Source organism: Aythya ferina, assembly GCF_964211825.1.
Source record: "Aythya ferina genome assembly, chromosome: 5".
NCBI classification, from domain to species: domain Eukaryota; kingdom Metazoa; phylum Chordata; class Aves; order Anseriformes; family Anatidae; genus Aythya; species Aythya ferina.
Window position 1 is genome coordinate 21,178,813 of NC_140301.1, and position 26,490 is coordinate 21,205,302.

At 37.5% G+C, this 26,490-nt stretch overlaps 1 protein-coding gene across 8 annotated transcripts in view; it reads right to left on the minus strand.

The window, feature by feature from the left end:
* AKAP6 (A-kinase anchoring protein 6) overlaps positions 1 to 26,490 on the minus strand; it is a 279,284-nt gene that overhangs the window by 243,566 nt on the left and 9,228 nt on the right. The window lies entirely within an intron of this gene.

Genomic DNA, 26,490 nt, shown 5'->3' on the forward strand with positions numbered 1-26,490 from the left:
AAGTTTGTCTGAAAAGGAAATTGTGGAAGTCCTGTTTGGTCACTATATCTATGATAAACCTCTCATTAGGATTGATATTGCACATATAAAAACAAAGGAAAAACTTTTTTCTGTACTGATCTGAACAAGCCCGATCATTTATGATATAATATGGTATGTACATTATCCGCCTTATATAGTTTGATTTATAATGCAATATATAAATTGACGTAATTTTGCAAAATTGGTGTAAAATAAAATGTGTAACCAAAATAGTAATTGCTATAGTAAACTCTAGCAAGCCAGAATGCTGCATAAAATGCATCTGAAGATGAAGCTGATAAAAAAAAGTAATGCAATCATAGCTAGTTTGTATTATACACCAAGAACGTGCATTGGACTGTCTCCTTCTCATGAATTGATTTATGTGTACATGTCTATATTCATAAAATGGTGTATTTAGAATAGAATAAAATTCATATATAGGTGCATACTTGCAGAAATGCATATTTGTTCTTCTGTTCAGGTTACTGCTTTTTTTTCATCCCTTACTCATTACACCTTGGACATAACACACTGTTTTTCCCACAATACAGTATCTTGATCTGCAGCAAAAGTTTGTCCTTCATCCTTCCTCTAGATGGCTAATATTTTCTTTATTATAAACATTTAACTATGTTTTTCCCTTTTCCTGTCTAACTGTATATATTACAGAACATAATTTGTAAAAAAGCATATTACGTTTACATTATGGATACATTTCATGTGTATAGACCAAGATACAAGTTTGGGGCAAGTCACTTCTCAAATACATTTTTTTGCCTTATGGTGCACTTGTTCCAAAGAACGTTCCAATACTATGCAGTATTGGAGAACTTTAAGAGTCCTGTTTTGTTCTGTTGTTTTTTGTTTGTTTATTATTATTATTTTTTATTAAAAACCTACATTAACACTAACTTTTTCCCCCTCTTTTGCAGAAGGTATTACCAATGATTCCCATTTGTTCACATTCTAAAGAACATGCGTGTGTATGAAGTTACCATACTGTTAAGGGCCAAACAGCTACGCTAATTTTGAAATTCACATTCTTGTTTGCTTACTTATGGTTGGAAGGAAGACACTGCATATGGAAAGTAGGACTAGGGAATATTTGAAACAACAGTCATTTGAATAGTATGTTTGAAAATATCCGTGTTCCCCATCTTCCAGAGACAACCAGCCAAAGACTGAGCTTGATCACATTCAAAATCAGTCCATTTGGTCCTGAGTGCTGACCTGCACTCAGTTTATTTGCAACGTTTATTAGATTAAAAAAAAAAGTGTGGGTGAAATTTGTGTGCTGTTATTTTTATACACAGGACTATGGTTCATCAAATGAGATTTTCCATAACCAGAAATTAAAATCTTTGAGCAAGTGTCACTAGCTAAATGATTAGCTACAACAGATGTGAGGCATAAGCAGACTTCCCAGCTCTAATTTTCATCCCATTTGCAAACAAATAATTCCTGGCTATTAAGAAGAAAATTAATAAGTGTGCTTTTATGTGATACCACAAGATAAAGCAAACTAGAGAAAGGAGAATTCAGTTTGCCTACATACTACAATCTGAGTAAAAACAAGCAAGGGCAGTAATAAGAAAGAATTTAGCTTTCATTCAAAATTTTACCAGTGCACATGCAAAAAAAAAAAAAAAAAAAAAAGCTGAAAACAAATACATTTCTTTAGCAGTTATATTTATTTATTACATGTTTTAACTGAACTTTTTTTCTAATGTAACTCATATCCACAGCTGGGTTCTGTCAACTACCAACTCCATCAATCACAGCTAGCTCTTGTGGCTTATCAGCTCAAAGAGGTGAAGTTTGTTACAAAAAGGGGAGTTTGTTTTATTTTGTGTAGTTTTTTTTTTTTTTTTTTCTTTTTTTAAAAACAGACTAAGGTTTGTGCCCTTAGATGCAAACCACTGTTTAGGTAGTTCTTTCAGAAACTCCTGTTGCAGCAAAATCAGATCTAAATGTTTATATAATAATACTTCTTTTCTGTTTTGTATTTTAATCTACTGTTGTTTCAACAGTTTCAGTTTATTATCATACCACCTGTGCTCTACAACAAAACACTTCTCATCAATGCCCTACTACTTTAATGTTGATGATGGACACAACTGGATACCACATGCAGAAGCAAAAATAAATAAATACAGAGTTTAGATAAGTCAATTCCAAGCCATCAGACTGTGCCCTCAGTCAGAGATAAGAAGAGGTTAGTTATTACCCATACAAAAAAAAAAAATAAAAAAATTGGTCAATAAGCCAACAAAATGAGATCATCATACTTGCTTCTGGCTGTAACAGCATTTCGATGAGTAGCTTTTGATTACCTGAGATGATGAAATTATACAAAAATCACACAGCCATTAACATTATTCAGAAGTATTCCAACTCCCTTAGAAGTTCATGAGACTCAGAGCGGAGTACTCTGCATACATTCATTTAACTAAGATTCACGAGAGATACCTGTTTATTCAGGTGTCAAATTCCAACACCTAGCTGCTAATTTGCATCATCAAACTAACCCAGCTCTAGAGGAGTCTGAAGTCCTTAGCATCTGGTAAAGTCTCTGTGATAGCTACATTCCAGTTCCTCAGCACATATACAGCCACTTAACTCTGTACAGCGCTCAGCTGCTGAGCAGTTGTTTCAGACCCCAACAGGATGCAGAGATTCTCCAGGGTCCTCCATGTAGCACCTGCACCAGGAGATGTATGTGGTCAAAAATTTCAGAGGCTGAATGAGGACTACTTTAATCAAAGCTTGAACTTCCAAGAAAGCAACTTCTATCACCTTCGGGAACTGAGATTTAAATGTCCATAGTGGGGAAGGAACATGAGGGCAGATTTCCCGCTAGATAGCTTATTCTCTGGTGACTGGCTTGCAACCTGAGCTCCTTTTCTCGAGCTGTTTCATCTGGCTGTAATAACTGAATACACACTGAGCTATATGAAGCACAGGAACAACTCTTCAACCTAGAAGTTCAAACAACTCACAGGAGACTGACAACTTACATTTCATTCCAAAGGTTCAATTTATATTAAAGAAAAAAAAAAAAAAAAAACACAACGGAGACAGCATCATAAAATCTTTTAGCTCACTTCTTACAGCTTCATGCTTAGAACATTTTCCTGGGAAGCTCTTTTCAATCAGTCATCCAGTGTGATTATCTGCACATGGTGTGAAGAAGTGATCACCTCTTATTCCATGAGGAAAAATAAAGTCATGACTCTCTGAGGAGAATGACATTTACCTCTGAGCTGAAGGAAGGACTTCGAGGTCATGTTTAATTTACAGCTTTATTTTTGTCAGTTTTTGTTTCGGAAGTTTTGTTTAAGCAGCTCCTTGCTCAACATGCTGGACTCCATCAAATATATTTTAAAATTCTGTGCCACTGGAATTTGAGATTATCAATTCTAGAGGGCAGGAAGGCTTTTGAAGTTACTTAGCAACCTTGAGCAATACTGTCCTGTCCTCTTATACTCTCCCATTCTCCTGCTTTGCTGCTCTAGAGAAAGTGTAGATCAAGATAAACATTAGAAATTCAATAGCTATTCAAAGTTTTTAAAACTCATCTACTTCTCTCCCGGCATATTATCAGGTGGTCCATCAACTTAGCATTTCCCATCATCCTTCCTCTATCAGTCTCCATAGCTCTTTCCATACCCAGAAGCACACTGCAGCATTACGATTATGAAAAGAAAAAATATAAGCAAAGACACTTCGGTATGACAAAGAAAATAATGCTGTAAAATTTTGCATGTTTTACTACTGCCCTGTTCAAAAAGTACGTACATTTTGGCTTCTGAAAACACTCCTACTGCTACCCTCAACTATGGTCATATCTACCAGAACTGTGCATGCCTCTCCACAAACATTAGCATGCCTCTGAACTGAAGCACTGCCTTCTTTAGTCTGTTCTCATCACCTGTAAAAAGCATCTGCTTTGTAATCTCCACTCCTTTCACTTAATTAGCGTTTCTTGCTTAACAATTCATTTATCCTTTAGAAGTATCGTAACTATACGTATCTGGTGGGGATTAGTTTGTTTTAAAATCACTGGCTTTTTGTTCACAAAACAAGTATCTACCAGTATAGGCAGTCTGCTAGTATTTGTGTGTGTGTGTTTTTGTGATTTTTTGTTTATTATTTTGATGTATGCTTTTTTTTTAGCCTTTTAAAAACACCAGTAAAAATGAAGTAGCCGACAGGCTAAACAGAAGTGAGTAGTAGCAGTGCAGATGCTCTTCAGTGGAAGAAACAATTCTTTCTTTCTGAATAGAATCATAATGATCACAAACAAGGGAAAAAACATGTAATTTTAAAAGCTTAGGCTGATTTCTCAGGCAGTGAAGTTTTTAGGAGGCTCTAGGCAAAATAACATAGCTCCTTTAACTCTAAAAAGAAGAAACTGCAACTGCCTGGCTCGCTACTTCTGTGGACTGTCCTGCATTTTCAGTTTCAATAAAGTGAAGCAGGTAAGAAAACCCTGATGCAAAGCAAACAGCTGTCCTTTGACAGTATATGCAAGATACCCTGCATGGGCCAGAGCACAGTGGAAGCAAAGGTGACAGTCATTTGTCAGGGAAAAATCTGTACAGGAAATAGTGCTAGCAAGCAACTTGGAAGCAGGGCCAGGCATTGCTCAAAAAGCTTCCTTCTGATAAGACTAAAAACCCAGCTGTCAGCTGCTTCCAGCTGCAGACAAAGAACCACAGGAGTCCCTGTTTGGGAGAGATGGAATTTCAGAGGGAGAAGCAAAGAGACCACAATTGCACAGAAGGGCAGCTTTAACTGCTCTGCCATGCCCCACTGTACCTCAGGGACAGGCTGCCTGCAGGCAAAGGTCCACAGCAAGCAGGGAGGAAACAGCTAGACATGGGGATGGAAAAAGCAATCTTGCAAGTCTCCGAAGTAAGAACACAGTGTTAGTCCTCAGACTTGTTAGCCAGCTGTGGCAGCCAGGTAGGAGTTTGTGTTCCTCCTACTCCTGGGTTTCAGAATGCTCTCTGAAATAAGGATGGTTTTTCTAAATTAATGGAAACAGCAGATGAGCATGAGGTCACACCATACCAGAAAGGAGCACACCCTGCTATGGATCTAGCTTCTGATTAACAGATATATTATGCAATTGGTAGGAGCAATGGGGCATATTACAAAGATTGGAAGAAAAGAAGACAATCATACATGCAGTTTGCAAGTGTAAACTTTGTGTATATAAAACAGGTTAAGAGATGCCATTTTTTTTTCCTAAGTACAAATACAAAGACAAATATGTTTGTTTAGATTAACAGAAAACTGACTAACATAGCTTTGACAAAACTCTTCATAAGTGCTTTCCAATATACACAAAACCAGCATCACACTGGTCTAATGTTTGCAGTAAAGCTATAAGGAGAAAACATACCAGACTTCACATAGCTGGTAAATTTTGCTGAACCTCTTAAAGCCTTAGCTTGCTTTCTTTGAAACATACTTCTATCAAGTAAGAAACAATGTGCCACCATGGCAGATAGGCAGCACACCAAAGAAGAATATAAATCCTCAAACTGGCAACATGTGGCTTCACATATGAATAGGTCATTCTGATGAAACTGTACCTTATCTTTATAATTTATATGCAAGTAACTTATAGTTACCAGCATCAAAATTAAACCCAAGACAAGAAACCTGCATACATGCAACTTGAATTCAAGGTGATAAGGATAGTTCATTTTATGAGCAGTTACCAAACAATCAAGATTAACTAATTAATTGGTTTTCTTGGGGGGAAGACTTCGGTAAGGGTACTGGAACTAGAACACTACATTGTAATGCCAATTAGATAAATAACAACAGGTGGTAGGCAAAGCAATTTTCTGCCAACTTCAGCATTATTTACTACAAAAAAGGGAACAGATCCTCACCATGGGTTCCCTTAGGCACAGCATAATTCTTAGAAGAGGAACCACTTCTCTAAGTATGTTTAACCAAATTTCACTGGAGCATTTCAAGTTTCTTTGTTTCAATATCTAACATTTCAACAGAAGTTGAAAGGCAGAAAAAGGCAAGCAAAGGAAAAATGCATTCACATATTTATAGGAAAACTCCAACAACAACAAAAAAAAATCTTACAAAAAAGATGAAGGTAATGTGTCACAAACTTGCCCATACATACATGTGGTCTTTCTTCACCTATTGTTTGTGAACTAAAGCAACTCAGCATGCTCCACAAATAGAACAGTCTGTAGGGGCACGTGCAGAAAGGATAACAGCCCACCTGACAAACAGCTCTAACCTGATCGTATTTCCTTAAGAACGCTAACCAACAAGTTTAGGAAATAGCACAAAATGTTTATGGCAGTAGGGCATGAAGTTCAGCTATTAGAATAACCACCTAGTATTTCCATCAAATTTTCAGCATAAAGTTTCCTTCCTTTTCTCATCAAAACTAAAATCACAGACAAAAAAAAGCAGTATTAGTTTAATTTCACTGACTACTACATGTATTTATGACAATTGCTATTCTCATTGGTTTTCTAATTAATCACTTATTTCTGAGAGCAAGAAAACTTTTGGAAGGTCTGACTTCTGAAGAGGGAGATTATTTCATTATATAAGCAGCTTTTTGGAACACTGGTATTGGTACTAAGTCTAAAGAAGAGTTACAGGATATCTGCAAATATCACGCTTATCTAATGTTTAATCAATCTGAATTTTGGAAGTTGTTTGGAGGTAGAGAATTAAATAAATCACAGGAGCTACTTCAGTAGTATTTCCTATGGAAGGTGGTTTTGGGGAAGTTATATTATTTGTAATTTTAAGAGGGCTTTTAGTTCAACAAAATAGACAAATAATTTTGAGCTTAAATACTTGCATAAAAAAGGATTTCTTAGGGAACTGGACATTCTGTCAAGAAGCACAGAGCTTGAGGCTAGAATGCTGTTTTGTGATACAAGAAATCTTGTGCTTTTTGTGAGCTGCTTTTTCCTCTTTGTTGTTTACACAACTGGAAAGGGATCATCAAAACATAGGAAATGTTTTCCCCCCCCCAAAAAAAAAAAAAAAAAATCCAGAGTAAGTTTAGTCTGAGGCCCTCATCCATCTGGAAAACTTCATGTCAAAATGATGAACTTTCATCAAGGTTTTATACACCACTTCACACAGATAACCAGAAAAGTCTGCCTGCATATATATATAAATGCTTTTATATCTTCATGTGACGATCCAGGCACAAGTGAACAGGTCTTGTACATGTCAACATCTTAAATTTTCTTATAGATAGATTGTATTTTTGCTTGAATGGGCACAACATCTTAAGTATGTTGTTGCAACCTGGCTATTCCTACTCTGCACAATCACCAGATAGCCACTGGATGAAAAGTTAAATGACTAGGCTTTTTATCAAATTTTTGCAAAACTACAAGCTAAACATACAAAAGAGTGAGAGAGACTTCAGAGTGGAAGAAAAGGAGTAAGCTCAAAAAAAAAAAAAGCATAAGCCCCTTTGAGGTTGATCCTCACAAACAATTAGGTTAATAGAAGCACAATGATTTGCTCCACTTGCAGAACTGGTTCAAGCTTGTCTTCAAAGATGCAAGAAAAACACATTGAACTTTGTTCCTACCTGGACCTTGTTCCCAATCATGCCCCATTCCTAGCTAAAATTGCAGTGACAAACATGCACCACGCTCCTGGGACTACAACACTACTTCTACCTCTCCTGGTGGAGTGGAGAACTACCTGGATCTCATTTCCTAGTCCTAGTGATGGTGATTTTTTGTCTTCCAATCTCATCAGAATATCTGTATATACCTGGTTCTCTGTTTTGCATCATAGCTTTAGCTGCAAATCCAAGCCTGCACACACCACCATCTTCAGCGGTTTCTCAGCACTTGACTCTTTTGATGAGTCAGAGACCACTGCTCTAGGTGGTATCCAGCCTGCAATTTGAACATAATAGGATTCCAGCATAGTTTAAGCATAGAAAACGCATTCTGGGATCACCATCATTGCACATGTAGCTATTGAACATGACCAGAAATATGCATATGCTGTCAGCATTTTCACCACTTTAGCTGCACTAGTATAAATAGCACATAGATACAACTGATTAAACTAGCGGCTGGTCTACACCAACGTTCCTTTAAATGCTAATATGAACACAGCTACAGTAGTGGGAAATAAGAAGAATTAAGTAAATAAAGCTTGAGATAAAGAACACTTATTCCCTCTTAAAAACAGTTTCCAGTGAGAGTTGGTTTTGGCTTTTATATAGCTGTTATCCAAACATACCTTGTGTTCAAAACAAACCTTTCTTACTGAAGTTAGTACTTCAGTACTTCAAGAACAAGTTAAGAAAAACACCTGGATCTGGTGCCCATACCCACTGTGCTGACAGATCCATGGCTGGGAATATTTAGGAACTACAGTAACAGGGAGAAAAATTAGAAGGCATTAATTACTATAGCAAGTTAAGAAACAGGTAGGTACATTAGTAGTTAAATTATAATGGAAAGAAAACCGTGCCTTTGTTATAATCTCATTTTGTTGTTGAAATTAGAGCCTGGAGCCTCAACAGAGAATTGAAGCTGGGAAAAAAATTAGGTGCAGAAACTGCTGCTGTTAGGCAGAACCACATGCAACCGCTAGTGCAGGTAAAGCAGAAGGTACAAATACAGGTATACATGCTCATGCATTTGGCACACATGCTTTCTAAAATCAACACCAGCACTGAGGAATTTTCAGAAAGACCCTAAGTAGTAAGGCCACCATCCAAATCAGGAACTTTTCAGAGTAATCATATGCAAGCAGTAACTTTTCAAGTACCGCAGGCCTACAACACCATCGCATGTTGAAAGGATGTGACAGAACCATTCATCTCCGGTTCTTAGTGATTTTTGTTAAACTCAAAAAACTTCCTATGGAAGTATCTCTGTAGAAGTCATCAGACAATACAGAACACTTCAAAGGAGACTCCTGAAAAGCCTCTATCCTTTTCCAGTCTGGAACTTACAGAAAGTGATATTTTGCTAACAGAGTGGTGCAATTGCTGCCTCAGTTACCACCAGGATGGTTTCTGGCTACTGCAGGGTCCCTGCCCTGCTGCCAGCATAGCCATTCCTAATTTCCATTTATAATCTCTTATCTTCTTCTGTGGTCAAACTGGTTCCAGCAGTGTCTGAGCAAAAAGCCCAAGCCTACATCTGAGGTAAATAAAGAGCCAGCGTTTCCTCTTTGCTGGAGCCCAGTAAAATCACAGGGCAGAATTTCTCCTCTGCTTCCAGACAGAATAAGAAAGTACTGTTACATTGCTTTTCACAAAACCCTGCTCCAGCCCAAACAAGACATGCCTACAGGACCAAGCGTGTCGGCAACAGGAACAAGAGCACGTTGAGAAAAGAAAAATGGCTAGAGGCAAGCTGCTGCAGGAGCTACAAAGAGAACAGCCAACAAGTCAAACCAGCTCCTGGAGCAGCACAGCAGCCAGGGCTGGGGTGCAGCTGAGCAGGTGCTGCAGGAGGATGTAGCAAACCACCATGCCCTTTATCGCAGTAAGGAGAAGGAGAGGAGGGAAGGCAATGCTGACAACAGCTGAGGAAACAGCAACCCAGGGAAATGCTGAAGCAGCTGCTAGGCAGCAAACAAGCAGCAGCAAAAAGAACCTACCATGATGAAATAGAAATGCATGGACAGGGTTATGCTATTGTATCACACTTCCAATTCACTTTCCACCTTAGTTACAATTAATTTTCAAGGTCCTAAGAGAAATCCGTGGCCTTCCACACTGCTGCTCTGGCAGTAATAAGGATTACAATCAACCCCTTTTTCCTTCAGCTCCCCACTGGGAACAAACATATGGCTTCTGAGAGAGTTTGACCCATTTCCCATCTGCCAGTGACCAAACTGCAGGTGGTGAAGTGAAGCATTGTCACTCCTCTATGAGAAGAAGCAAAGAGATGTTCTCAAAGCAGAACGAACTGATTAATCGAGCAAAAATTTTTAAATAAGGAAAAAATTTAGTACACCAGATCAGCTTGTGCTATGATAACCTTGTCCTCCGCAACTGAAAATTCCTCTTTTCCAATAGAACACAGTGTAAATTCATATATAGTGAATTTTCACTTAAAGCAATTAGCCACTGTTTTCAAGACTCTTTTTTTTTTGTCATTACTTCTGTTTCTTGCAGGCACCACATCTGGTTACATATGAGGTGGACACTCCAATCACCCATGCTGCACATCCTCAAGCTCATGAGTTTGATTACTCCAAATGTAGCCATATTCTCCTAGTAATAATTCCCATTGATAAATTTATTGCCTTAAGTAGAGTACTCCACTACTGCAGCATTACTGCTTTAGCAGCCCGAGCTCACCACATTATATAGTGCAAACCTATTATGTCCATTTAATGTTATTTCAGAGTTTCTATATTGTATTTCATTATAAATATACCAGACTTGTCCTGGTACTCTTATAAATATGCATTTCAGGTTTCAGGAAACATAGAGCATTATTCTAACTTTACTTATTCACATCCTGACACTCACAGATGTGCATCTTTTAAAAATATGCCAAAACATACAACAAATATTTTAGCCCAAGCCACGTTATCCAAGCTCTAACCAGCCACAGCCTGAATACTGCCCTGCTTTCAGAGCATCAGCTTGGCCAGAAGCTGAAGATTCATACCATTTAGGAGCAAGCTATTAAAGGACCCTCCCTACGGATCCAGTTCTCCAAGATTCCTAAAGGAATTCACTCTTTAAGACCTCCATAAAAAACAATGCACTGAAGCCTGCATTAATTCTATTGACAGTAATGGAAGTCATCAAGAGCTAAATGCCTTGTATAGATTTAGATTGCTAGCTCAATTATAAGTGGTTCTAATTTCAGACTGTAATGCATTTTGTGCCAGTCCCAACTCATTCACTGAGGAGCAGCCATTACTTCTTACTTGATGGAATTAAACCAAGGGCACTCTGAATGAAAGGTAATGGCAGTGAAAACAAAAAATAAAGCAGGCAACTGCAAGTTAAATTAAATCATGCAAAAGTCATGCCTGCTATTTATATTTTAGCAGAATTGAAATTTGGTGAATGCCACTGTCTCACCTAAACCTTAAGAGAGCATAACATTAGAAACAATCCTTCTTATGCTCAGTAGCCACCACAATATTTTCTAAGATAAGGGGTTTCATTGACTTAAATTTATGTTGGTAGCAAATCTCATAGAGCCAACAGTGTACTAGGGAACAAGACTGATCAAAAATGCCAAAATGTAGTATAAGCTCTGAATCTACTTTATTCAGAGAAATGTAGTTACAGTTTTTGTGTAAGTCCTACAAAACATCTTTCAGAATCTGTTTCTGAAAGATGGGGAAGTTTTGAAACAAGGAAAATCTCTACAGCAAAATAAAATATTCAACTTTTTTTGCCCATTTTCCTATCACTTTGACCAGCTATTACGATGCTTTATAGCACAACCGTTCCTAGTGATTTTATACATATATGTGAAAGTAAATATTGTTTAAAAAAAAATCTTCAGAATGCAAGACAGGAAATTCAATGGCAATATAGTTTTCCATCGATATCATAAGAAACAAAGAAAATACCATGAATCACTTCCACCTCATATTTCTGAAAGGAAAAAAAAAATGAAATTATGTAAAACACACTGAGATGATTTAGCTGCAGTACATACCTGTTAATGAACAAGTTGTATTAAACTTTGTCATAAGGAAATTTCATTAATGGTAAACAGTTTTTTTCAGTCTTGTTCCAAGCAATTATTTTTTACCTCTGAAGAAATAAGGATCCTTAATTTCTGGCACAAAAATGCATTAAAAAATTCCTAGGTCTTACTATGGATAGGTCTTCAGATAGTTTTACTAGTGACTTACGGTACTAGATAAATACATGTCCTCTCTGATATCTTATAAAGACAAGTAGGTTTCAAGCTATTGAAGAAAATGGATTATTCCCCAGAGAAGAGAAAAGCACTTGCCTATTTTCATACAAAATTGGCTGAGAGATGTATGCCTAACCTGTACATTCCAGATATAGAAAAAAAAATTTGAATCTCAATTTCACACACACAAGATGTCTTTTATGACATAATTTTAATTTTTATCTTCAATGTCTGTTTAAAAAGCTACTTTTATTATGTTTGGGTTTATTAGGCATATTACTATATTTGGGTTTATTAAGTAGATCATCACTCAGTACAGTGATCTAATAGTCCAGGAAAACAAGTTCCTAATAAAGGATGCAAAGTCAGCATTGATTAAATTGAGCTCCATGCCAGAAGGAAGTTGCTACTATTTTCAGAAAATAACAATTTGTGTTAGTAGTTTGTGGTTTTGCAAATCCAAACAGCCTATTCTTTACATTTAATATTTTGGTTCTTGCAAAGCCAGAAAAAACATTTTCAGTTCATTTTAAAAATCACAGCACAGATCTTTAAGAAAGATCTTTCTCTGTAGACTGATGCTAGAATAAATACAGTACAAATGTATTGTTTCATGATATGTACAGAATCACTGATAACAATTAATGAAAGATAAAGGTTCTGTAGATACATGGAGTTTATCTGTTTCCATATTTATCTACTTACATTTTGGTTTATTCATCTATAGCAAAGCACTGACATAGGCAAAATTTATTGCATGCATTTTCTCTACCATTAAATATTCATTAGTTAATTGACTGAACACCCCCATAAAATTCAGTGGAGGATCCATCACTGTCAAAGACTTTGTGTAGTATTTTTGACTGCAAAACACGTCTAAACAAAAAAACTGAAGAACAGAAGACAAGGTACCAAACGCATCCTAATTTGCAGCATTACTTGAGTTTGTGAGCCTAATCATTTTAAACATGTCACATCTACCTTTAAATTTTATCAAATATTGAGAAGATGAAATGTTGCTAAATTACCTTTTCTTATTTTTTGTTATTTCAGACAATGGAAAGTTGACTTCCAGAAATCTGAAAAAGTTAATAATGTCATCCTTTTAGCTACAAGCCGTTCATATCTTAAAGGCTACCAAGGGTATTGCAGAGAGAACATTCCTATTTTAGCAGCTTTCTACATCACACCATTTCCTTCTTTCCACCCAGAAAATAGGTTCTATTTATGATTTCAGTATGGTTCTCTGTTAATCTGTATAGCACAAAGGGAGATTGCAGTATCTTCCTGGGTGGCAGTGATATGCTGATTAACTTACTCCTAATTACAGATGACTCCAACAATTTATTTTCTCAATGATTGGCTTCAAAGGATCCCTCAAATCAATGCAAACTGTGGTGGAAGCACAGTTGTTTTTTGTTTTTGTTTTTTTGATATGTAGCTATGTATTAAAGACTTAGCATTAATTGCAAGCTTATGTATATAGGCCTAAAAAGCTTTGTAATAGGATATGCAGCATTTCACTCTTAAACCATTCATCCACATCTGGTGTAGCTTAGCAGTGACCTAAAATCATTACCGTATGAAGGCTCCTTTCTAAGTTATGCAAAATGAACCTACTTAGTCCAGTTTTTAAACTGAGGAAATATCCACATCACAAAAGACCCATTAAAACATCCTGCAGAGTCTCCAAGGATTTAAAAAATGAGCTTACTTAGCTAAAGTAAAATTTATTATTATGTTCTTAAATCGCTGCTGATTCATTTTCTGCATGCTGTAACCATACTGGATAATGCCATTAGATATATTTTGTTGCATATTGTACTTTAAACTTCTTAGGTTTATTCCCAATACAACTGGAAATAGTGCATCATACCCATTAGATAGCCACAGAGGAATTTGCAATGTTCATGTTATTTTGACAGGAGCCGAATGGAAGTCAGAGCCTGTGGAGTCTTTGAGCAGCAATTAACTTGTGGCCTGGTTGTATCAGCTGATAACTCACTCTCCCTTGGCAGCCCCTTACAGCCCACAGTAAGCCCCTTCAGCCAGCAGCAACCCAATTCCCCTCTCTTTTAATTGAGCTATCTCTTATTAAACTCTTTATTCCTTCCCCCTTCCCTTTATAACCATCACCAGCTGGGTTTCCCCCAGCCACCTCCCTGCATCATGTCAAGGGTGTGCCTCAAGCCCCCTGCCCTGCCTGTCCAAGCACTCAGAAGGCACCAACTCCTGTGTTCAGCAAGAATCACTGAAATCTTTTCGGTAACCACTAGAACAAGCAATATTACACAGCAGACTTCTCTTCAAGGAAGAGCCAGGAAAGAACTCATGTCAGAGGAGACATTTCATTTGTGGCTCCTGCATTAACAGAGGGACTTGAAAGCTACCATCCACTGTCACAGTTGGAAAGATGTCACAAGTCCCTTCTTCAAGCAACTGGCTTCTGTACTCATAGTAAAGGTGACACTTTCCTTTGGGTCTTATTTTTTTATATACACAAAAGTTTTCTCACAGACTATTGGAAACACATGACAAATCAGATGGACTCAAAGCTGAAATTCCCTGCGTCTCTGAAAGAGCACAAGTTCCTTAGCTGTCAGGGCATTCATGTTTGCAACAAATTTTTGGAGACAATCTTATTTAAAAAAAAAATAAAAAAGTAATAATAATAAAGTATCTGACCTGTCAATAACTGATAGAACAATTACCTAATAGGACTGTTGTTAAAGATCACACAGGAGCTCACAACACAGACGGTGAATATCCTCACACACCTGACTGTGGGTCATTCCTTTGCAGGCCTGCACTCAGACACGCACAGTGTGTGTTTGGGAGCAGGGAGGAGATACTTGGGACTTCTGTGTGCATTGTATGACTTCATCTGCCAAGTCTCTTTCCTACATTTTTCAGAGTAACAACAGAATTAACCATAGCAATATGGTACCAAAACAGATCACAGATCCTGTGTTCAGCTTATTTGCTCTTAGGGTCTATAAAAATAGACAACATCTACTGGACCTACTGCTAGGCATGTCCAAAGTTACATTGAACTACCTCAGCAGATGGAGCTGTGCAACTTCCGACTAGTGCTCTTACCACCCACTTATTTTGTCATAGTTGTCCCGCTTTGTCATTAAATAAGACTCTGTTCTGAGAGGCTATCATAAATAATTCCTGTAAATTCACATTTTAAGTTTGTACTCAAGCTTTAACTCAAAGAACTCACTAGCAACTGATGTGAAACTTTGTTTCCTGTACAAGACACATATTTTGGCATTTGATATTAGAAATCTTTCGCATTTCAAATAAGAGCAAAACTATCAAGCAGACTAGCCCTTCTATGAAAAAAAAAAAAAAATCAATGAATTTTTGAATCTCACTTTCAAACCACAGAAATCTTATTTGGCCTGCCACAAAATAAAGCCATCCATCTCTAAAGGTCTTAGCACATTCCTGAAAACTTGGTTTTAAAATGTTTCAAAAAATCAGCCAGAATAAAATATTTCAATGTGGGTAAAATTTTGGCAAAGAATTCAAGTTGACTTTTTGAAAAAATGAATTTAAAACTCAACTGTGTAATATTACTGCTGCTCAGTTCTTAACCAGTTCTCTAGCACATAAGAAATACTCTAGCACTCCAGAACACTACAGCAGCAACATGGACTTCACAGATGATACCAAGAGCATTTTCAGTTTTGATCAGAAAACAGAGAAGCCAGTTTATTCCCAGATCTTTATAGCCACCTATCCCTTTTTCAAACCTTTGAACCTCACATGAGGCACATGGATTTCAAACTGTTTTTCCCCTTCCAAGGATTCTACTTCCATTCATTCACTTTACCACATCACCCTTTCCTAAGGGAAAATAAAAACAAAAAGATAACCATCCCCACAACATGAGAAGATTCCAGGCCTGACACTCATTAATGACTCCAATAAGCCTTGGATAAGACCCACAGGCTTATCTTTCCATTTTAAGTGAAACATGAGAAGTCAGCAGGAGCAGAGTTAGATCTGCACCAAGAACTAAATGCCTGAGGCAAGTTTCAGTGGCATACTAGAACAAGTCCAGAGGAGGGCCTCAAGGATGATCAGAGGGCTGAAGGACTTCTCCTATGAAGAGAGGTTGAGGGCGTTGGAGTTGTTCAGCCTGGAGAAGGGAAGGCTCTGGGGAGGCCTTACAGCAGCCTTCCAGTGCTTAAAGGGGTCTACAAAAAAGCCAGGGAGGGACTCTTTGTCAGGGAGCATAGTGATAGGACAAGGAGTAGTGGTTTTAAACTGAAAAAAGGTAAATTTAAGTTAGGTATTAGGAAGAAATTATTTACTCAGAGGGTGGTGAGGCCCCATCTTTGGACTTGTTCAAGGACAGGATGGATGGGGCTTTGGGCAACCTGGTCTGGAGGGAGATGTCCTGCTCATGGCGGGGGGGATGGAAGCAGAGGGTCTTTAAGATCCCTTTCAACCCAAACCATTCTATGATTCAATACAACATGAAGATTTATATCAAATTGATGATAAATTGAGATACATCTACATGTTTACACATCTTCTAAAGAGTCACTGAAACAACGTTCATTACTGAAGCAGTGCCTATTTCAACCCATTTGATTTTAAGTTTGTCTGCAGCATTTTAACAGTCTCTTCCAATACCACAGATCAAACTGCAGCAAACTTGCTGAAGTTTAACCAACTTGGGAGCGTCCTGATTACAAGTAACACAATGATTCACAAAGGTTTCACTGACATAAACAATCACATAGGAATAGTGTATTACTAAGTATTTCAATTCCGTGTGAAGACATTTCAGGATTTCTCGAAACAGTTTTCAGAAGGAAATTTAAACCATTTCTATGACACACATTCCATATTCCATTTACCTATTCATTCTCTAGGCTTTGTTGAGCACAGTTGCATTTCCATTTTAGAAAATGGAAACTCATTTACTAAATTATACGTAAAGCACATGTAATTAAAATTAAGTGCTTGTTTATGATTTGTCTGAACATAGAACTAAACAATAGCAAAAAATCAATTTTCATTTGGCCTTTTAATCATCAGTACGTTTTTGTGTGAAATTTAAACTGTGGACATAAAATGTTCACTTTTGGCTTTAATAAAAAGGCTGAGCTTTGGTTATCATGCAACTAGTAGTTATGAACCACAAATAAGAGGAAGGCTTTAACAGTCTTGTAGCACAGGTCATATTTTCCCTCACTTTCAGTAAAACACTTTGAAAGGCTGGGGGAAAAGCACTGTGCATCCTGGCTCAGGAGATAACCACCTTTAAGGATTCTAGGCATAGATCATTACTTCTCATAAAAGGGTTTAATCTACCAAAATGATTCTTGTCCTGGCTCCCTGCAGGGAGTAGGGGAATCTTGGACTTCCTTCCACTAGGCTGTCAGGATATACTATTTTGCTGATCCAACAATCTTCAAGTACCAAATGCTAATCAGACCAAGACAGGCTAATTATAATCCCTGAGGCTTTCTCCAGTCTAAGAGAATATTGTTTAAAAAAATAAAAATCAGAGCCCTCCCCATACCAGCATATTTCTTGGCTCCAAATGCTATCAAGTTTCACTTTATGAAGCTTGGAGATTGGGTGTGGAGTGGAAAATACCCCTTCACAGACTCAAGGCTTGCTGAGGTTGTAGACAACCTCTACCTTTGCTGAGGTTCTCCCATAACAATGAAAACACCAGACAAAACAAAGGACGTTTCTCAGAATTGTAACTTATCTTTACACACTTGATTAATTTGACTGCCCAGAGCCTGAACTTGTTAGGGATTAGTTACAACCATAAGATATTGGTTTGCAAAAATGCTACAAAAATCTTTCATACTGCAGCAACAATTAGCACCCAATGAGAACACTGAGAAACACAATTCAATTTAAAAGCCATTCAAACAAAGCTTAAGAAAAAAGTGCTGTTATAAAAGTGTTTAATGCTAATTTTAGGTGCTGAGACTATATTAGCTTGCTTTATTTATATATTACACACACCCTTCGATTTTTTTAAAAAAAGATAAATATGTGAATCAAAACTACATGCCAGTACGCAGGTGAAGGAAGACTAAACTGAATGAATTCTAAACAATACAGGTCAGCCATGGGGACTACTATTACTCTTTACCACTCTCAAGATGCCTTTCTTGTCACATTGCTCTTCCTTGACCTATTGGCACATGAATTCAAACTTAACATCCTTAGCTCACTTGATGGTTACAGCTAATCTGGTTTCTGTAAATAAATACGTATTTATTAGACTGGAAAGGAGCTATCTCCAGATCCCTGGTCAGCCTAATTTGGAACAGATGTTAGCCCTGTGCATTGTACAACTCAGGTTAATGCACATCCATCAGTCATTAGCTGTTTTGGGTTGTTAGTTCTGTGACCAAAAATAACCTAGACAAAAATGGTTTCACACAGATCAACAATAGGCATTTTAATGTGTAAGCAATGACTGAGAACTGAGAAAACAGCTTTTTATGCAATAATTCTTCTCAAGCTCTAATTATGGAAAGAAGCCATTCAAGATCATGGAAAAGCCTGGTTGATTTCCCTTCTTCCCCAAAAAGGAGTAATTTACTTTTGTAGCAAAATAATACATACATATGGCCTCGAGATTTACAGAGAAGGTGCTGCTATCTCTCTGTTAATACAGAAACCACTTGAACTCAGACAGTGGAGATATATGCCCAGTCTTTTCAAACTTAATTGGGAAATTAGGCTTATATTTTTGTTAAGCAGGGTTAACTGTTTGACAAACACTACTTAAAGTAATTTTTGTGTTGCCAAAAGTAGCAGACTGACTTTCGGTAAGTCTTCTCCCGTCCAATCCTTTATCCCATGATAAAAATCCCAAAAGCTTTCCTTTATATTTTCATATTTTACTTTCAGCACCCACATCTGCCTGCTCTTTGCCAACATTCCCTTGGGCCATTCTGGCTGGCATCTGCTACTGTCTTGCCTCAGTACGTGTATACACACATGTGTATAGTTAATTTGATCACAGTGTCACCCAGCATTTGCAGAATGCTTTACAAAGGGGGATCAGTATCACTACGTCCATTCAGCAGGTGAAGAACAGGAGGCACAGGTTCAGAAACAATTTGCAACTGGCACATTCACTATCAGAGCCAGAAAAAGACTCCAGGTCTGCTTCCAGTACCACAGGATGTTTGCTGCTCAAGCCTGCATTTCTCATTAACATCACTTCTCCAACCAGCTGTTACTGTATGCCACCTTACATTAAAATTCAAATCAAGGAAGGCCTCATACCATTTTCAGTACATTTTAATGACAAGGACAGAAGGGAGAGATCTGAGATCCGTAGCTCACTCCAACATTAATCCATTACTAGTGGTCAACGTAACTCACTACATAGACCTTCAACTTGCTAAAATCTTCCTCCTTTCTTCACATCATCCCTTTAAAGGTAAGAAGGAACAACAGGGATTTAAGGGGGATTTATCTCATTTGATCAAAGTGACTTTACAAGTTACAATAAAAGATCACATATATGGGACCAACAAGTTAAACTGGAGACCCAAACTAATTCAAAGTAACACAATGAAACTGAGTAAAACAAATAATTACAAAGTGATCAGCATAATTCACAGAAAAACTGAAACAATCCTCTCAGCTAATTTAAAGGATTACTTAAAAAAAAAAAAAAAAAAAAAAAAAAAAAAAAACACTATTACATTGTAAATAACTGCCAAGCATTTGTAGGGTTAAAATTGTTTCCTTCTAGAAGAACAGTCATCACTGCTGCGGATATACCTCTGTTCCTGCGTCATGCACAGAGCATATTTGGACTCCCCTTCTCCAGATGCAAGAAAAATGAGAGTCCCCTAATTTGTTTTCCAGGTTATCAACACACGAGGTCAGCAAAAACCAAACTGGGGTGTTATTGATAATAACCTAGTAAAATACTAAGACAAAGATTTGAGAAGGAACAAGACTAGATGGCACATTAAGGACCTATAAAATATAACACCCTGCGTATTTTAACAACTGACCCTTAAAATGGCAACTTTCTTATCTGCTGTGTCACTGCCTCAGCAACACCTCCTAGATATGCTGAAATCTGACGGATAGTAGCTGTTTCTACCTGAAACTATCAGTTTGGTGTGGGTCTGTTTGTGTGTGGCAATCAAAAACCAATTTATCATTCTCATACGATTTGTTATGTTTTGGGAGACCAGCAGTGTAGATTGGAGTACAAGAAGGATACTTACTTCTTTGTACAGAAGTGCCATGGCCAGGGAATTGGCCACCTCAGCAGGAATAGCTGTTTCTAAGCATGATCTAACACACTTGAAAATTGTATGCAGCCTAGAGTAGCAACATTAAACAGCTTTGAAAGACATCCTCATTTGAAAACATTCTGTCAGTAGCACTCAGCTTTGAATTGCAGCTCTCCATGACGAAAACAAAGTGTTGAAAAAAGTCTCTCTTTACTTTTGTCACTGCTAACTAATATTTTGAGTTTCCTGAAGGCTCATCTTGCAATATCAAATTAAAAACCATCTTACCCAGCTCTCAGGCAATATCTGCCTTTGTTTTGGGTTTGTATTCAGTACAAATTCTATCAGCCCTTAACAAATACCTGTCAGAAATCTGTAATTGTTTATTGAAAAGGCAAACAAAACAAGTTGCCTGTTCAGCTTTCTTTTTAAGGGAGCTCAGTTACAAGCATCTAAGGTTGCACTTTGCAATGCAAACTAAACATTTCTCCTTACTTTCCCATTTCTTACCTAACAAACCTAACATTTCACTAGGCAGGTATTTGGCTTTCTTAGACTTTTTTTTTTTTAATATTTATTTTGTTGAAATATTTTTACTCACTCCCTTGACAGTAGTCTACCACAGCAACCTGTCAAACAGAGGACAAGCACTTATCTAGTTGGACAAGAGAAACACTGCTTTACAATTTGTGAAGCAAGTGCTCTACATTTATTTTAAAGATGCACTGTGCAGAACTTTTTCTTCTCTTCTCAGCTAAGCATTGGAAGCTCTGGCTTCCAGCAACAAAGGGGTAATTTTTTTTTTTTTTATTATTTACTTGGTTTGAAACAGTAAGCTGTTTGCCTAAAATGATTGGCTAGCAGGTTTTCTGCTTTTGAAAGACTAGAATGTCCCCAGGCTAATCATGTTAAGATGCATCCTAATTTAGATCAGGTAACAATCATTGTCTCAAGTCCCTTGAGCTTTTCTGCATCTCCAATATGGGCTAGTCTTATCCAGGACATTCAGCTGGAAAAGCAAAAACAAGCAAAAGGAAAAAAAAAAGTCAACCCACAGAAAATCAGAAACACAAACAAGAAAGTGCAAAGACAGAGATAAAAGATACTTCTGTTTGCAGAGCTGTACTAGAAATAAGAAAAATAGCTGTTTCTCCCAGGTCTACCAAAGGTTTTCCAAGAAACTTGGGCAAATTACTTATCCCTTAGAGCACAAATTTCTCATCTATAAAAACCACAAAAACAGCTTCTCTCTGTTTGAATTAAGAACTAATGCAACCTACTCAGGAAAGGGATCATAATTTCTTCTATATATATATATATAAAATATGTATGCATAGACCCTAGCACTATAAATGTCCTACTCAAATTTTGGTACAGATATCTGAATTGTTTTGTTATTTCAAAACGTAGTAATACACCCAAAGTCCCGTAAGTTCTCTCTAAAAAGTAGTTTATACAGTGACAGTCCAGGGGAAATGCATTTTTTTTTTCCCGAAGGAATAAAAAAAGACAATAATAAGAGCAATTTCAGGATTAATATTCAGGAACAGAAAGCTGAAATAGCAAGTAAGATACAGATGAAGCCATGAGGCAACAGAATTGAGCGGGAGCTAAAAATGAGAAATGCAAGTCTAATGTAATGTGCAAGGAGGAGTTATGGAGGTGGAGTGAATTTTAATACTGAAGAAATAACTTGGATACGAGTTTTTAACCCAAAGAGAAAATGCTGTGAAAATGACACAGCAAAAAAAGAAAAAGAGTGGGCAGAGGAATGAACCATACCAACAAGTCACAGCAAAGAGGAAAACAAACAACTTGCTCTCTATCCAGATACATGCCTCCTTTATTTTATCCATACGCCAAGCTAGAATGCAATTAATATTATACTGACAGTTCGTGCAGCTAATTCATGTCTGCATCCTAATCCTGAAACTATGACAATATCCCATTTATAAGACAATCATTACAGTCATAATAGATTTATAGTTAGACTGAAAACGGAAATGGTCATTGCAGTTGAGCACTTCCTCACCTGAAAGCCAGGATCTTTTCTAGCACAACCTAAGGCTAACAAAGGCTGTCTTTTTTAAGTGTGCCAGCTCCCCCAGGACACTGTACCGTGGGGGCTGAGAAATCTATTTCATGGAGCTATTTCCTCCTAGAATTCATTCTCAGGTGAAAGATCTCTTTGCCAAACAGACGGAGCACATTTTTTAAGTGGTAGCTATTTTGGCTATATGCTTAGTATGCATGAAAAAGTTATTTGACTTGCTGTACCATCAGTGCACTGGCCTTTCTTGGTCTGTGCTCAGCTTCACAGAAGTCCAGCTGTCACATGGGGGTCCTGTGGTTCCCCTCGCACTGCGTTTTGTAGTGCCTCACCCCAAAACATTTATCTAGAAAACTAACTGCCCTGGCTGCTCTTAACAGTTCTAAAAGCCGCCACAGAGCTGACAAAGGAAGGAGGATGTCATCACAATTCATAGGATTCATCCTCCATCCTTGTTTTTGAAGGCCCTGCTTTCCATAGGACACAATTGTTACCCCACAGGCTGCAAAGCATTTCACTTATGTTTTCAAAATACCTTAATTTCTAGGTGCTTTAGAGACACTCACCAGGCCAGAGAGTTCCTTGCTGTCTGGCACAAGGACTGAATACTGGACAGCAGGACAAGATGGCATTTTAGCCAAGCTGGCCAGGGCAAGCCCATATCTGACACGTGCCGTGAGAACAGAGTTCACGCAGAGCAGAGAAGATTTCTGGCTTTAAACATCTTGTCTGGAAATGCCAGACATTGTAAACTGCACAGAACTGATTTTTTTTGACCTTGGAGGGATGCAAAGCTGAGTCAGCCTTGCTGGGATTCAGATTACCCAACTCTAGGTATTAGAAACGTGTGCTTCAGCCATGGAACAGGAAGGGAAAAGCTGTCTGTGGGTTGGTAGTTTCTCCACCACCCCCTTCCCTTTTCATCATGAAGCAAAGCTGTACTGAAGACATTTTAGGAATGAAGAAAATTGTGCTTCAGTGATGCACATTTTGGTACTCAAAAATTTTGGGGAGGACCCTTCCTATGTACTATTTATATCACTGGCTTAACCACTAACATAACTAAAACCACCACGGCTATACCAAGCCAGTTAATGGATTTAAGTGTTTTTACACCTCACGTGACAGAAGTGAAGGGCAGTTAGGTGCTTTTATTTTAAAGGCAATAGAAAACATTAGATATAAAACTGAACATGGGAAAGAAAATGCTCCACATACCTTTTACGTAAAAGAAAGGAATAACGACATAGAAGCCTGCTCAACAGACAGGGAGCCTTTAAGATAGGGGCAGCATATGCAATTTTTTTCTTTTTTTTTTTTTTTTTTTTGCTGCTACAACCTGCCTTAGTGCATGGCTCCTTCCAGCAAAAGGGCAAAGCAGAAAGCACTTTTCTTCCCTCTCTCACCCAAATATTAACACGTGTTAATATGACATGTATATGTGACATATATGAATGCAAAGATGACTAAGGGATCATCTTGAAACTAACTTATCACTTAGCTTTATCCCAATAACAGTGTAATGTCTCAGTCTACATACACAGCATAAGCCATACTTGAAATACAAAATAAAAATATATTTCCAAATACAAAGAAAGCATCTTTTATTTTTTTTTTTTCTTTCCATTCTGACCAGCAGAACCTCCTCCTGAAGCTAGTAGAGGGGAAAAAACATTTTAAAAAAATCATACACAAAGCCATCACAGAAACAAGTCAAGCCCAAAATGCTGTATTTCTTCCATGACACAGCAGTAATTTTTACAGAACTAGGACGTGACAAAGGATTTATTTTTCTTTTGAATTTCTAAAATATTTTTTAAGAAAATATTTCACTGGCATTTGGGAATGCCACCAGTCCTAATCAATGCCTGAGCACTTCCAATAAAGAGTATAAAGTAATTTGCTTTGACTTGCCAGGGATGAGTTTCTGGGCACAGCCCCATTCCAGACCTACTGTGATGACACAGACCCACCGCTGTTCCACTGCTACGTAACACACCGAAGGTAAAGTCTAGAGCACAAGGTTCCTTCAACTCATCTTTAAAAAAGAAAGAAGGCTTCCCTCCATTGAGGACATGCTCTGATCCCTGCACAAGAGACTTTCCATCACTGTATGCTGGTAAAACAAACGCACAAAGTGTTAAAACTATACCAACTTCAATTGCTGGAGTTGGGTTTTGCCACCAGCTCCCACAGCTGTTTTGGGAGGAATCAAGCTAATGCTTCTCTCTACATTCAGTGCTAACCTATGTAGGAACCATTTTATTGATGCTATGATAAAATCCCTTAGCAAAGCAAAGATTAAAGAGTTACATCCCTTCAGTTCATGAGTATACGCCCATCTCCAGCCACTTGTCAGTATGAAACTGCATACACAAAGAACTGCTTACCACATCAAGTGTCCAAATGCAGCTATTCAGGGGAGGAATACTTGCATTTCCGAAATGTTTTACCTTCTCTAAGGATAATTCAATAAATCCAGTAGTGGAACAAAACTGAAAACAACACGGCTTTCCTTCTCCTGAATGCAGTCTCACACAGAACTGTTCCAATTATGAATACACCTCAACAGGAAATGAAACTGCACTACATCTGAAGTGTTTCTGCATTCAATCATACTCTGACTCAGGCAATCAGGTTTGCTCTTCATAGCAAGACCCTCTTCATCACTCTACACTCTTCCATAGCCTCCCACACAGACCTCAGTGAAACACTTGGGCCCATATGAAAATGAGGCATCCTCTAATCAAAGCATTCAGCCAGAGTCAGTTTCTTGGTGAACATCTCAGCTGCTTCTAATAATGTCACTGCAGCTCCATTATTAGCAGGTGTTTCCCAGGGCAAACAATATTGTGAGAGAAGGGAGTAGAGGAGTAACAGGAACTTTAAATATATATTTATATAATATACAAAATATAAAATATATACTTTTATAATATATATGTTTGAAAAACAATTTTCTTCTTCATTATGGGGAGGGGAGGCGGGAGCGACCTACAACAGAAGCTTCATGGCAGATCATTTGTTCACAAATATTGTCAGAAGTTTTCCTCAAGGGTTACCACAAGATAAAAATGAGGAGAGTCATGTCAAGTTTTGTGGTAATATAAAATACACCAAGATCAATAATGGCATAATATGTCACCCCAGCATGTCTTATGCTCACCCCTTATTAAGGGCTCCATGATGTTCCCTAAAGCTGGGAGCTCAATGCATTGCTCACAAGCTCTCTCCACACCTGTGATTGTGCCATCAGCTGTCCCGCCCTCCCTCTTGCTAACTCATATCTTCCGAGTTTGCCTGATGAGAGCGCAGCAGACCACTGCTTTCATAATGTACAACACCTCACTGATAAATAAAGCAACATCATCCTAATGTTCATTTACATACATCTGCTTTGTGTTTTCCAGTATGGGAAGAAAATTAAACAAATAAAGCAAGTAATGTACCCAGACCATGCTGAAAATAGCACGAGATGATGAGCAGACTGTCTGATTAAAATACAGGAGCTCCATCCCAGCTTGTGACAGACAAGACCATATCTATCCCTATGAAAAATAATCAGATCTCATTATATTTAGCAATCCGTACTTGAAAAAGTATAAAGGGACTAAACGCCACAATAAATAAAGACATCACTAAAAGATTAGTGGTTGCCTTTTTTTTTTTTTTGCTGCACTTTTCAAATATAAACTACACAGGCAGAACAGAGCCAGAGACCACTCCCTAATTCCTAGTGGACATATTGATCAATTAAAATGACGTGTCTGGTTTTTTCTTTCCTTCTAATAGCAAGCAGCTGAAAGACCAAATCTTTTAAACATGCATAAACAATTAACAGTGTTATATACCATCTAGTAAGATTAAGTTAAAGCAAAAAAATCACCCTGGCCTCCAAAAGCTAGACATCATTACAAAAATAAACAAATATTGGATATTGTAAAGAGTTGCTAAATATCACAGGAATGTTTCTAACCATTTTACTAAACATGAAAGATACACATTTTCTTCCCATCTTAAAAGGTGGAAGCCTTTATAATTATTTATATTCTTAATTTATGAATAGCAAATGCCCTCAGAATGTCTGGATCTTTGGCTGCACCTTTTACTGCAGTTGCAGCAAAAAAAAAAAAGACTTGCTTTCCTTCCATTAATAGATCTGAAATTTACTAAACTCTTATTAAAGATGGAAAGACAAACAGTAGGAAAGCTAACAGCTACTGCACTTTCAAAACACCTGGTTATTGTTTGACAATCATATCAACAT